Source organism: Piliocolobus tephrosceles, chromosome 18 (assembly GCF_002776525.5).
Source record: "Piliocolobus tephrosceles isolate RC106 chromosome 18, ASM277652v3, whole genome shotgun sequence".
NCBI lineage: Eukaryota > Metazoa > Chordata > Mammalia > Primates > Cercopithecidae > Piliocolobus > Piliocolobus tephrosceles.
In genome coordinates this window covers 42,668,957-42,683,342 of record NC_045451.1, presented here as the reverse complement: position 1 = coordinate 42,683,342, position 14,386 = coordinate 42,668,957, and positions in this window count along the sequence as shown.

Genomic DNA, 14,386 nt, shown 5'->3' with positions numbered 1-14,386 from the left:
GTCAATTTCAAGATTTTTAATAAATACTTGTAAAACTCTATGCTCATAAAATAGACTTCTTCAAATATACATGGAACAGTTTTTAAAAATTTGATTACATTCTAAGGAGGAAAAGAAGTTTCTACACATTTTATTTTATTTTATTTTATTTATTTATTTTATTTTATTTTTTTTTGAGACAAGGTCTTGCTCTGTCACCTGGGCTGGAGTGCAGTGGTATGATCTCAGCTCACTGCAGCCTCAACCTCCTGGGCACATGTGATTCTCCTACCTCAGCCTCCCTAGTAGTTGGGAGCACAAGTGTGTGCCACCATGCCTTACTAATTTTTGTAATTTTTGTAGAGACGGGGTGTCACCATGTTGCTTAGGCTGGTCTTGAACTCCTGAGCTTAAACGATCTGCCCACCTCGGCATCTTAAAGTGCTACGGTAACAGGCATGTGCCGCTGTACTCAGCCTATGTTTTAAATAATTAATGTCATATCAGCCATATCTTTTGACAGCATCTTAGTAAATTTAGCTATCAACAATGTAAAATTGGATAATGAAGAAAGTTTCGAATGTTTTAAGTGTATAAACCTATATAAATTCTGAATTAAAGGAAAAAGAGAAATAAAATAGTATTTAGAGGTAATTAGCAAATAAATCAATAAACAAACTTTTTGAGCTATAATGGTATTTAAATTTAAATATAAATTTAAATATATGCTTCCAAACTCTCTGTTTAATATAAACAAAGATTGGCAATTTATGAGTAAACATTTAACTGATAAAGCCAGAAAAATAATAGAATTAATACAAACAGCAAAAGGGAGAAAAATAACAATTAAATCATATACAAGTGAAATGGGCAACAAAAAAACCTCAACAATATAATAAATACTAAAATTGAGTTTTTTCCTATAAATAATTAACAAAAGGATTTTACAACTCTAGCAAGGCTGTTCAAGAAATAAAAAATTGCTAAACTAAACAATATTACAAATAAAAAGAACTATAAACAGAGTATTAATTTTCTAAAATCATAGTTTAAAAGTATAAACAACTTTATACCAATACATCTGGTGAAAAATGAAGTGGACAATCTGAAAGAAACGTATAAACTGCAAAAATAAATTCAAGGAGAAAGAGTAAATAAAGTCAATGTATTACAGACTATGGAAGTAACAGCCAACAATTCCCTCTTCCTTTTTTCACTGACCAATTTTATACATATTATACTCAGATTGATTTATAGACATATGTAAGCCCTGTCTAAGGGATACTCAATTTGTTTTATAAAGCCAGGAGAACTTTTATTAAGACTGAGTGAGAAAAATGTAGGAAACTATGATGACCGACCAATGTTACCATGAACATGAATATAAAAATTAAAAAGCAATAAAAACTTAAAAACTACATTCAGCACCATAATAAAAGAACTAGGGTTTATACCAGTAACGCAATGATGGTTTAATGGAAAAAAACCTACTGTTCTTTATCAACAGATTAAAGTGCAATGATATTAAGAATATCTCAATAGATGCAGAGAACAAATTGAATCAAATAAAGCACTTACATATGATAAACAAAAAGTTATAGTAACATGAGAATAGAAGAGCATATCCTTAAGTTGATAAAGAATAGCTAATGAATTGGCAAATTAAACGAATGACAGAAAACTTAACGATAAAGCCATATTGGTTGCAAAGAACAGGCTGTTATAACCTGTGAAAGAGCATAAGCAGGAACATTGCTCTAGACAAGATTTATCTTAAAAAAACCATGAGTTTTTTTAACAGCCTTACACCTTGGCAATCATGCATCTGTAAAGTAATGACAAAAGATACCACTAAAATGATAACAATAGCGAAAAGGAACTTACAAATAAATCTAACAAAAGATATCATAAATGACAGATGAAAATTTTGGAAATATTTACAATATTGAAGAACATCTAATAAGATTTTGTTAATTGCATAAAATATTTTGATTTCAACTGTAATTTCATATAAATTTAATCTAATTACAAATAAAATTATAAAATAGTGTTCTGAGGCCGGGCGTGGTGGCTCAAGCCTGTAATCCCAACACTTTGGGAGGTCGAGATGGGCAGATCACAAGGTCAGGAGATCGAGACCATCCTGGCTAACCTGGTGAAACCTCGTCTCTATTAAAAAATACAAAAAACTAGCCAGGCGAGGTGGTGGGCACCTGTAGTCCCAGCTACTTGGGAGGCTGAGGCAGGAGAATGGCATGAACCCGAAAGGCAGAGCTTGCAGTGAGCTGAGATCCGGCCACTGCACTCCAGTTTGGGCAACAGAGCAAGACTCCGTCTCAAAAATAAATAAATAAATAAAATAAAATAAAATAGTGTTTTGAAGACCTTGACCCATGAATTACTTGGAAGGATAAAGGACAAGGAATACTCTAGAAGAAAAAGAAAGAAGGAGCTGTAATAAAAACTTGCCTTATTATTTACCAAGATTTATTAAAATACTGTAATGCTGGAGCATTGGAGACATATTATAATGATGGAGCAGAATGGAAAAACAATCTGAGACCCACTTGTATGTGAAAATTTGATGCATGACAAAAGAGCTACTAAAAGCCAGTGGGAGACAATGTAGTAAATACTATTTGGAAAATAGCTATTCACTGGTAAAAAATAAATATAGATCCCTGAGTTACAAAACAGACCTAAATCAATTTCACATGGAAAAGGCCTATGTGCTAAAAGCTGAACTTAGAAACTTTCAGAAGAAAATACTGGAAAAATTTTACTGTACTAAAATTTTTAAGAACACCTTTAAGAAGATATAAAAAACACAACTAGAGATGTATAAAATTAAAGCTTCATATGAAAAAAATACACTTCAAACAAAATAAAAACCACATATTAGAAAAAGTATTGACAGTGAATATATGACATTAGCTTACAATGCATGATATATAATTTATACCTGTAAGTCAACCAGAAAAATAAATTTGCAATAGAAAAATGAGAAAGGATCTGAACATAAAGTTCCACAAAGAACAAAAGCAAATATCTAACATAAAAACATATTGGACCTTACCCTTTATGAGGAAAATGTCAATTAAAACAATGTGATTATTTGATTACTTGAAAGCCATTAGATTGATAGAATTTTAAAAGGTGACAACTTCAAGTGTTTGGATGGCTGTGGGTAAATGGGAACTTTAATAGTGACATGTTGAAATATAAACTGGTAAAGCTATCTTGGAAAGCAATTTACCAACATACAGGAAAAGTAAAATCACACATGCTCTATGACCTGCCATTCAATTTCTACACCTACATGATTTAAAAAAATTAGGCAGTTACATAAGGAATAACGTGAAATTATATTTATTTCACTATTGTTAACAGAGAAAAATTATAGTCCATATAATTTCCAATCACTAATAGATATAGGTAAATGTTTACTCTTTTAATCAATTACTTACCAACAGTTAAAATAAATCAACTAAATATAATGAGCAAAAATGCAATTGCAAAAGAACATGTGATTTCTGCAATTTAGTCTGAGATGCATCCAAAAATGAATATGTATTAATGGGTGTGTAATAAAGCCAGAATAGCAAAATGTTGATAAATCTAAGTAAAAGATATATAGGTGCTCACTGTAAAATTATTTCAAACTTGTATGTATGAATATTTTAAATGTAGTTGAATTTGATAACATAAATACTCCCATTATTTGCAGAATGACATATTAATAAAATTATAAAAACATGCATGGAAATGACACATATTAACTTCAGAGTAATGGTTACATCTAGGGAGTGAGAGAAGGAAAGGGAAGAAAGGTGAAAATTTACTCTATCAGTCATGTTTCCTAGTATTAAAAAAAAAGTAAGGAAGAGAAAAATCTAAACAAATACAGCAAAAAGATTTCCATGTGTTAATATCAACTGGTTCATTCAGAGACATAGTTTATTACTTTTGCACATACTTCTATTTAATTAAAATATTGCCTGATTAAAACTCTTATAAATATCAAAACACAATGAACAATATCTACATTGTCAAAATTATCTTAAAAGGATAATATTGGCTTAAAAAGTAAGATCATTTGCATGGTAAAATGCCTGTTGCATAAAATTTTTAAATGCAAAGCAATCCTAAGTGTTGTATATGGATATATGCACAAATAATAAAAGTATAAAAGCACAAATGTGAAGATACTCACCAAATAAAAGATAGCACTTACCCCAGGGGAAGGAAAGAGCAAAAGAAGTTAAGGAATGGTAAAGGTCGTTGTTGAATTTGCAACATTATAGTCCTCAAAACAATTTTACTTTTGATAAATCTGGGTAATAGAACACAGCTCTTCATGTTTTAAAATTTTCATGATACATAATAAAAAGGAAATCATAAATCAGTACAGTCTAAAAGAATGACCTGACTTCTCAAGTCAGAAACAGCATCACAAAAAGAAAGAACTCTCCAATGACATATGAGAATTTGCAAGCATATTCCAAGAACTCTTTTTCCTATTAGACTATGATATTAGTTTAGATCATTGATTACTGGTTATATTCATTTATTTCTGTACATATGATAATCCTGAGCTGTTTTGTTGTCCATTATTTTATATATCTTACATTGTATCCTCAAATCATAGGGTTTAAAAAATTCTTACTGAATATTTGATAAAACTATTTAACCAAACTGAGGATTCATCTGCACCCTTCTAAACATTTCTCGTTCTTTTTTTTGTTAATAAGCTGAGATCACAAGAAATATCTAAGAAACTTCCTGGAGAAGTTGCATATTGGAAAGGGTCATTTAATTTGAACACCAGCGAGGCAAAATTCCTTAAGAAAAGCGTAGCCATGAGATACAAAGCAGAACGTCTACAGTGGTTATAATTCTACTCTTTCAGGCCCTCACCTGCTTTTCCCAGCTAAGAGCCAAGAGTGTCTACCCAGGAGCCTGGGCATCCAGCATGAAATGAGCAATGCTGATGTTTCCAAGGCCGGGCACTGTGGCTCACGCCTTGGGAGGCCAAGGTGGGTAGATCGTTTGAGCTCAGGAGTTCGAAACCAGCCTGGATAACAAGGCAAAACTCCGTCTCTACAAAAAACACGAAAGTTAGATGGGCGGGGTGGCATGTGCCTATAGTCCCAGCTACTTAGGAAGCTGAGGTGGGAGGATTGCTTGAGCCCAGGAGGTTGAGGCCACAGTGAGCCAAGATCACGCCACTGCACACCAGCCTGGGTGACAAAGCAAGACTGTATAAAATAAGATAAAATAAATTAAATAAAATAAAGGAGTTTCTTGAACCATGATACGTTACTTGCTACCAAAAACTAGAGAAATACACATGGACACCAGACTAGTTATGGAAGAAAAGGAACTAAAAGTCAGCTTTCTACTTCTTTAAGATGGGACAACTGGGTTGAGACTCCCCTCAGTGTAACCAAGTGTTCTGTGGCTGGAATTAGAGCAATTTACACAGATAGGAGAAAAAAAAATCAAAGGATCATCAAGGCAGATACCTACTCATTTCCTTTTTCCTCCTTTTCCTTCCACAAAGTACTTTTTTCCTTTTTTTTCCCCCCTGCTGAAAGAGCCCATTCACAGCTATGGCAATACCCTCCTTTCAAACCATCTATCAATTTGCAGTAGTTTCTGCTTTACAGTCTGAATCCAACCCCACTTGGAGCTCCTTAGAGGACAAATACAATGGAAACGCCAAGTGCTAATAACATATACATACCTAACTCTTTTCACAAGGGTATTGTAAAGACTAATGGGTTATTGTTTGAAATAAGAATAACCTTCTGATGAAAGGTGGAATATACATAGAGCTTGGAAGGTTTTATTTTGTTACCATTGTTGTTATAATTACAGTAGCTGTATAGTGTGTGAAGCACACCACCAGCCAAGCATCATCTCCTTTCTCCTTCCTTGTTTGTGCTTGCAAAGTAAGCCCGTTGCCCTCTATAGGTCTTGGTTGTGTTAATCACTTTTTATTCTGCTGTCAGACACCATGGGGTAAGATCTGGATTATTTAGTCAGTTGAAAAGCTAAAGTCAACATTTTGGAAAATTCTGACCTTCATAACTTTCTTCTTTTTTCTTTCACACTCCCAATAGAGTATCCCCTCTGTGTACTAGACTTTCGATTTTGATAATTTGTCTAACTTACTGCATTTGGTAAGGGAGATCTGGGAAATGATGTTAAATATCCCAAGAAGGTTTATTCTGCCTCCTATTAAATGGAAGATAGTCTTCTTTGCAGACCCCTAATAAGGTACATGAGCTCAAAAGCATCACTCATAGATAAGTGTGCATAAGTCTTTGTTGATCTGCATGCTGATTTCTCTAGGTCTTTGACTCGGTGTTCTGGGGGGCTATTTTGCATTTGCTGAATAGTATACCTTTTCCCTGCTGCCCTCCTCTCTCTTGTTATGTATGGGCTGTCTCTGTCTAAAATTCCTTATGCTGATTTTCCAGACACATTTATTTATGTTCACTCACTAATTGAAAATCTCATATTTGAAGTTATTATTCTGATTGATGTCTGTCATTTTGATCAAGCAGTAGCTCACAGATGCTTTGTTAGAACAATTTTACAAGTGAGTTTATCATCATGCCTTTCTCTCCTGACCTTCTCCATAGCTGGTAGCAAAAAATCTCAGTGGAGGCTCAGAAAGAGGAGATGTTTGGCAAGGCTCCCAAATTCATTTCATTGTATCTTCACTACTAAAAGCAATCCTTCTATTTCAGCTGTTGTTAACAGTAATGGAGGAGAGGCAGAGCAGTCAGACTCAGTGCAGGAAAACAAAAATAAGTGGAATGGTGACCACTCCCCACCAAGAGGAACTCTGTCCCCAAGCTGAGCCCACATTTATTCTCTCCTACACAGACAACGTTGGGAGGCAGGTGGGGGTGGGGGAGAATGTTTATCAGATTGCTCTTCATAATATCTGAAATACAGAGAAGGTTGAAATTCTGAGCTGCTTTAGGTAAGAGGGCACTGAAAGGTGGTGGAAAGGTACTCAGAAAACCAAGATGTGGAGCAGAGAACACATTTTCTACACTTTGCACATGTGCTAAGTCCCATCAACTTCACTAGCTTTTTTAGAAAAAGTATTTCCTAAAATATATAAATTGTTCTGTAACGAATATATTGACATTCAAATAAACTGGTTAATGTTATACATACTATTCTTGTTTTCAAAATTAACAATGCCCATTCGTGGTTAAGTTCATTCTATCAAGGAGCTTATTTCAATTTACTTCATCCAAATTTTTTAGAATGTAATTATATCACTCTTTATTTATCACAAAAATTAACACCCCAAGAAATGATTGTCTTCTGAAACAGTTTTAAATATCCTGTGTCAGACCATAGGCCTCTTGTGGTTAGATAATTTTATGTATATAGAATCATGAACCATTAATATCAGAAGGACCTTAGGCTCATTGAATCCAAATCTGTGCCTAATGCATGGATTTCCTCTTCTAATATGAACACTTAGAATTTGCTTAAATGTCTTTTAAAAATCCCACCTCGTGAGGAAAGACTTGTGAAAGAAAGTATTAATTTTTGGAAAAAGATCCAGATTAAATGAAAATTTTATTTGCCAATCATTTTTAACCACTAACTACAATTTTTCTTAGAAATTCACTTTCAATTTATTTCATTCATTCAAAAACATTCATTGAAGATCTTTTATGTGACAGATACTATTCTAGAGATTGGGGATATTTCAGTGAACAAGACTGACAAAGTCCCTGCTCTCACGGAGCTTGCATTCTATGTTCAAAAACAGACATGAAGCAAGCGCATTAATAAATAAAATAACATTAGGTGGCAATGAAGGATATAGAAAAAAAGAGAAAACAGTTTTAGGGATAGAGAAAGAAGAAGGGACAGATGAATTCTGCTGAAGCATTCTGGTTAGGGAAGTTCTCTCCGAGTAGGAGACATTTGAATAGACACCTAAAAAAAGTGAAAGGAAGGTTAGTCTTGCAGCAGGAATGTAGAGCAAGGTCCCAACAGCATAAATGAACTGAACTGGAGGAGTAGCAAAAAGGCTCTTAGTCATGAATAAAAAATAAAATATTTTACCTCAAAATATATTTGACATATTTCTAGATGGTTATTTAGAAAAGCTGGACATGTAAGAATAGCTGAAAAGCTGTCTTTTGTAGGGGAGATTTGCAACTGTAAAGAAAATCTGCACTGATACAGCCAGTCGTTCTCTGAAGGCCCCACCTTTTCTGGATCTAGGAAAGATTAATTGAGATTCTGACACCTTAAAGGTCTGAAAGAAGCATTTCCCATCTATTCTCTCTGAGGATGCTCCCTATGAAATTTCATCCGTTTAACAAGACCATCTTTGCTAGTCGGTCCTCCTCTTCTCTCCCTCCCATAACCTGTTTTGCTACCATAACTTATCTTGCCATAATCCAAGACCCTATTCTTTCTGTAATCTCAAAGTGGTATAAAGGTGTCAACTATCTTCCCTTTCTTTAAGATCTTATAATTTGTTCCACAAAATAATGCCTGCCTCTTGGATTCATTCGAATTCCAAAGAGAATCATTTTGCAAGTTAATTTCTGTCTCCCTGGTTCATTCATTCTCCCTAATAATCACTTACTACCCCTCAAAAGAATAGTCCACATTCTTCATCTCCCTCTCCCCTGTGAGAAAGGGTATATTAGCTTCTGTACCTCACTGGGGAGTTGGGGTATTCACTTTGTGGTTCTCCCCCCATACATGTTAATACATTTGTATTGTTTTCTCCTATTAACCTGCTTTTTTTCAATGAACTTTCAAGAGGCCAAAGGGAAAGTTTTCCATTATCCCCAACAGTTAAAAAAAACAAAAAAGAAGAAGAAACAAAAGGAAAATGCAGCTGGAGAGTTGTCAGAGGCCAGATCTTAGGGGATGTGACACCAGGCTAAGGCTTCTGAATTATGTTCTAGGAAGATAGAAGCCACTGTAAGATTTGCAGCCGATGGATAATATGACTAGCATTAAGTTTTCAGAAGGATCACTTTGACTGCTATGTGAAGAATTGATCATAAAGGCAATAGCAGAAGCAAGGAAACAAGTCAGGAGACCAGTTAAATCGAGTGAATCCCCAAGACACCTCATTCTTGACAATCTGTCATCTTTCCTCTGGGCCTGTGATGCTCTGTACCTGCCTCTATTCTAGCTCCATCTATTTTCAGTGGGCCTGATTGCTTAAAAGTTGTTCTCCACCACTCCTGGAAGACCGTCAGCTCTGTAGAGGTAAGGACCATGATATACTTCTCTTCCTATCCCCAGAACCAAGGCCAGTGCTGGCCACATACATGAATACCTCAATAAAATCAGGCTGAACTTCTCTACTCCTTCTTACAAGTGCCAGGCCTTAAAACTCTGCATTTGAAGGCAGTAATGTTTATTTCCTTGTTTAAAAAGTAACTTGGAGATCTGTCACTGCATTTCCACTTGTCAGTTAAAGTATACCCTCTCTTATTAGGCCATCTGCAACTGTTACCTGTTATCTATGTTGCTAAACCATTTTCAGACCTAGTTTATAGTTTGTTGCACTGGTGATTATAATTCTCTTACTGTTCTTTCCCAGAGCTTTTGGTCAAAGAAAGTACATATTTGTATCACTTTATCTTCAGACCATGGTGACTAAACCAAATAAGTGATTAACCAATGCTTACCAAGGAAAGAAATTTTACAAAATGAGTACTATGCACAATTTTGAATTATTGGGGTTTGTTAGTGTTTTAGCCCATTTTCTGCTATAACAGAATACCACAGACTGGTTATTTTTCACAGTTCTGGAGGCTGGGAAGTCCAAAAGCGTGTTGTCAGCATCTGGCAAGGGCCTTTGTACTGAATTATCCCATGGCAGAAGGGCAAATGGGCATGTCAAATAGAGAGAGAAAATTGGGCAGAACTCCACCCTTTTTTCTGGATCCCACTCCCATGACAATGAATCCCTCTTGCAATAACTGCATTAATTCACTGATAAGTACAGAGGCCTCATGAGCTAATCGATCACCTTTTAAAAACGCCACCTCTTAATATGATCATATAGGCAATTAAGTTTCCAACTTGTGAATTTTGAGGGACATATTCAAATTATACCATTTAGTGAATAATTATTCACTTCTATTTGCTTGGGGTCAAACACTACTATAGTATTTTATAGTAACTAAGAGAACTTGCATCTGAAAAAAATGGGGAGCATTGACCTAGATGAGATGGCAAAAAATATAATGCAAGTTTTTTTTTAATATAATTGTGGTTTATGGGGTATTATGAAGAAAGAAAAAGCATTTTGTAGTATTTTATAAATTTGATGTAGCTTTGAAAAAATCCTTTCCAAATATAGTCATATAATCATATTAGAATTACTTAGTGTGACAGTTAATGTTAGGTGTCAACTCGAGTGAACTAAGAGATACCCAGGTAGCTGATATAGCATTATTTCTAGGTATATCTGTGAGAATCTCCTTGGTTCTAGTTCCTTTGGCTTTCGGACTCTAGGAACTGCACCAGTGGCCCCCTAGCTTCTCAGGCCTTCACCCTTGGACTGAGAGTTACATCATTGGCTTCCCTGGTTCTGAAACTTCTGGACTTGAACCCATGCTACCAGCTTCCCTGGTTCTCCATCTTACTGATGGCCAATCATGGGGTTTCTCAGCCTCCATTTAATCAAGTGAGCAAGTTCCTCTAATAAATCTTCTTCACCTACCTACCTACCTACCTACCTACCTACCTATCTATCGCCTATTAGTTCTGCCTCTCTGGAGAACCCTGACTAATATAGTTAGTAAAGACTAGGTATAGTTCCCGAATCAGAGACTTATTTAACTTAGATGAATGCAAATGGAACTAAGAGATTCGAGGTAAGATCAGAAATTACAAATAGTATTGCACATTCTGAGAACTCAAAATCACAATCATCAAAAATTACTAAAAAGCAAGCTTAAATAATGGTTTCAAAAATTATGAAGGTTTATTGAGTAGAAATTGTTGAGATTTAGTTCAAAAACTAAAATTTTGGACAGGAAAGGAATCATGAAAGGAAAAGTTTTATATGGCATAAGACATGTATCAAAATATTTGTAGATGCATATAACTAGAGTCCAAATCCACTGACCGATTAACTCCAACCATTTTCTTGATTTCTCAGGGTAGTAACCAGCTGAGCTTTTAAGCCAGTCAAGGAAAAGTATATTATTTCTATCCTCTTTTAAACACTCTATAAAGAACTCTCTCGTTCATAATAGCTCTGTTTACTGCATAGTACAGCATGTTCTAATTATCACCCCTGCCTCACTAACCACACAGCTTATGTTCCCACACTCATCTGTTATTTTTATGCCTCTTACAGAAATGAAGAGAACATTAATAAGAATAATACTTGGAAGATAATATTTTTGGTAAAATTAGAAAAAAAACTGTGGCTGATAATATAGGAAATAGAGATTTTTAGTTCAATTGAAATGACCCAGCACTAGCAGTCCACTTTCTTTGATGTTTTCATTTATGATTTCCTGTCAGTTCCTAACCCGATTCTTTTCCTCTTTACTTGGATGATTTATTTGGTTACGATTTGATTTAGCTGTTTATTTTTTTCTTTCACTAAATTTACTTCACTTTTTTCCCCATACATTTCTTTTACCTTGAGATTTCCTTCCACCTTTCTTGCTCTTTCCATATTTTGAAATTCTAAGTTTAATTTGCTTTTGGTTTATATTTTCCTCAATTTCTTATTTGCCTTTTTATCTCCCTCCTTTCTCTCTCTTCTTCTATCATCTACTTGTAATAACTTCTCCAATGTATGCACAGAAAATATCTTTTTGTACCTCTGACTGGCAAAAAATGTATATACATATATATTGATATGGGAATTAACACATTTTCAGCACAAGAAATGGGACCAGCGGGAATGTCAAATGGAACATTAAAACATTTAAAAATCACTACATTACCTGAGCAAGGCTTAAATAATATTTGCATGGCAAAGAATCTAAATAAAGAAGCAAGAATAATGAAGTAATAGAAAAAGAAAATGGCTATAAAATGATCCTCTGAAAAAGTAATATGTTGGATCAGAATTGCACCAATTTTTCCAATCTGTAAAAGGTGGAGTCAATATGCCTTTTACACACAATCTTTCCTAACATTTAAAATATGTATGTGCACAAATATTTCTTATAAGACTGAGGAGGCAACAGGTCTCACCTCATTAAGAACCATGTTTGCTGTGCTGCTGATTTCACCATTCAAATAGTGGTTACTGCTTGCAGGGATATTTTCCATGATAGAAATCTTAAATGGATGGGGAGGGAAAAAGAAAAAAAAAAAAAAAAACAAGAGGAGAAGATTGCTAATTAAAAGGGAAAGAAACAACAAGGCAGGATACATCAGTCCGTGGATACACACATTTTCAGCGATGACTCAGGAACACGTTTGGGTAGATTACGTCAACTCTTCCCTCAATAGTTGAATCTAATCATCCCTGTGAATTGATTGGAGTTTGAAAAAATAGCAACTAAGGCTTCTTTCACATGCTTATAATCAGCTCTTGGAAATGTTGCACTTTAGATAAAATGATAGAAATAAATCTGCACATTTGAATGGTGCAGAGATAGTTCACTGAGTACATAGAAATTATCTGCATGTAGGGCAATTAAGTGGTGCATAGCTACCTATCCCTGCTCCTAAAGGGGAAAAGCCTTTGCTGGGGTGGAAGAGGAGGATACTGGAAAGGCTAGCCCAGTGATGTCTCTGTCATCCTCTGCATCCACTGTCAGACTAAGCATTGGTTCTAGTCCTGCTTCCCAAGGCTCACATTGGCACTAGCCTCTTCCTTTCTCCATCCCAAGCCAACAACTCTCAAACAAAGTTATTGTACTGTGTTACTGTGATACTGGTAAAATGAAGTGAGCAGCCTTTTTCTTCCACCTAGGATATTCCTGACCCAAGCAACCATCCATCATTCTTCTTTGCTTCCCCAAAGTACATGTTGCAGAGGAGAGCTACTGCCAGGAGGCGGTGCAGCACAGACAGGAGACAGACTTACAGTGGCCTCCTCCCTCAGTGTAAGAAGCTCACTCCCCAGGCTCCGGCCTAACTTGGTTTCCAGGCAAAGACAACTGCACCCATAATGCCAACAGCAAGAGAAACTCTTAGACCTTATTCCAAGAGATGCACTCCACACACAGCGTACCCAGACAATACCTGATATTCAGGAAACAGGAAGACTGTCATCATCCAGTTGTATTCTTGCCTGGCCAGACATCTCACAGTGGGGGTGGTGGGGAACCACCAGGGCAGGGGAGGGCCATGTTCCATTCATGGGCTGGGGCCAGGGTTCTAGAAATGAGGGTGGAACTTGGAAAGTGTAGAATGGAACTAAAACCAATCATATAGCTGAGTGGTGAGGAATTAATGACTGAGGTAATTTACAAGTGCTCAAGGTTCTTGGAATCAGGACCTGAGTCAGCTTGTCACAAAGCAGACTGGAATGTATTTGTATGGGAGAGAAGGGCAATGCAGAGGTGGAGGGTGTGAAGAAATAAGAAATTGTGTGGAGCAACTGGATCGGGGACCTTGGCCCTTGGGCCTTGGCCTGAGAGTTTAATTCTAAATTTTAACAGCTTTAAGTCTACGTAGAAACGAGGTAGCGGAGTGGGGGTATTGAAACATTACCTGCTACTTTTCAAACACTGCTTAGAACTCAGTCTGTTGTTGGGAGCACTAATGAATGACAAAAACAAGGAGAAAAACTCAGAAGCTGCTCAGGGTCTATCTCTGTAATGTGAGGTATGAAAAGGACAAATTGCAAGAGCCATGGCTTCCTCTTCTCTGCCCAGCTTGAAATCAGAGTGTTTCCCAGGTCACAGGCTATTTTCCCTGCTCTCTTCCAAATTAAGACTCTAGAGGAGAAGCTTGTTGTTGCCATGGTTACACCAAAGCTAGTGCATCAATACAAACGCATTCCTTTGAAAACATCCTCAACTGTAACCCATCAGAACTGGTTTGCTGAGGAATCCATAGTTCCTTAAAGACATTTACGGAGAAGAAAATATTTCTGTGTTCAGGCTGGTGATGTAATGTTGCTTTGCTCTGCTTTGTTTGAGTGAAGAAACAATTTCCTTGTCAAATATACAGAAGTGAAGGGTTTCCCATGCAGTAAAATCCAATCATTTGTCCACCAGAGCTTGGCACATGCATCGCTGGCCGAGGGATGGTATGTCGAGGGAAGCACACAAATCTTGTTCCTGCTCGTCCCCAATGACTAAGACCATTAATGACATAATTGCCTTCTCACATCTACCTTCTACCCAATTAAAAGCAGTTTTGGACTATGAGACAGTATCTCCCACTCCTTGCAAATACTAGGACACAC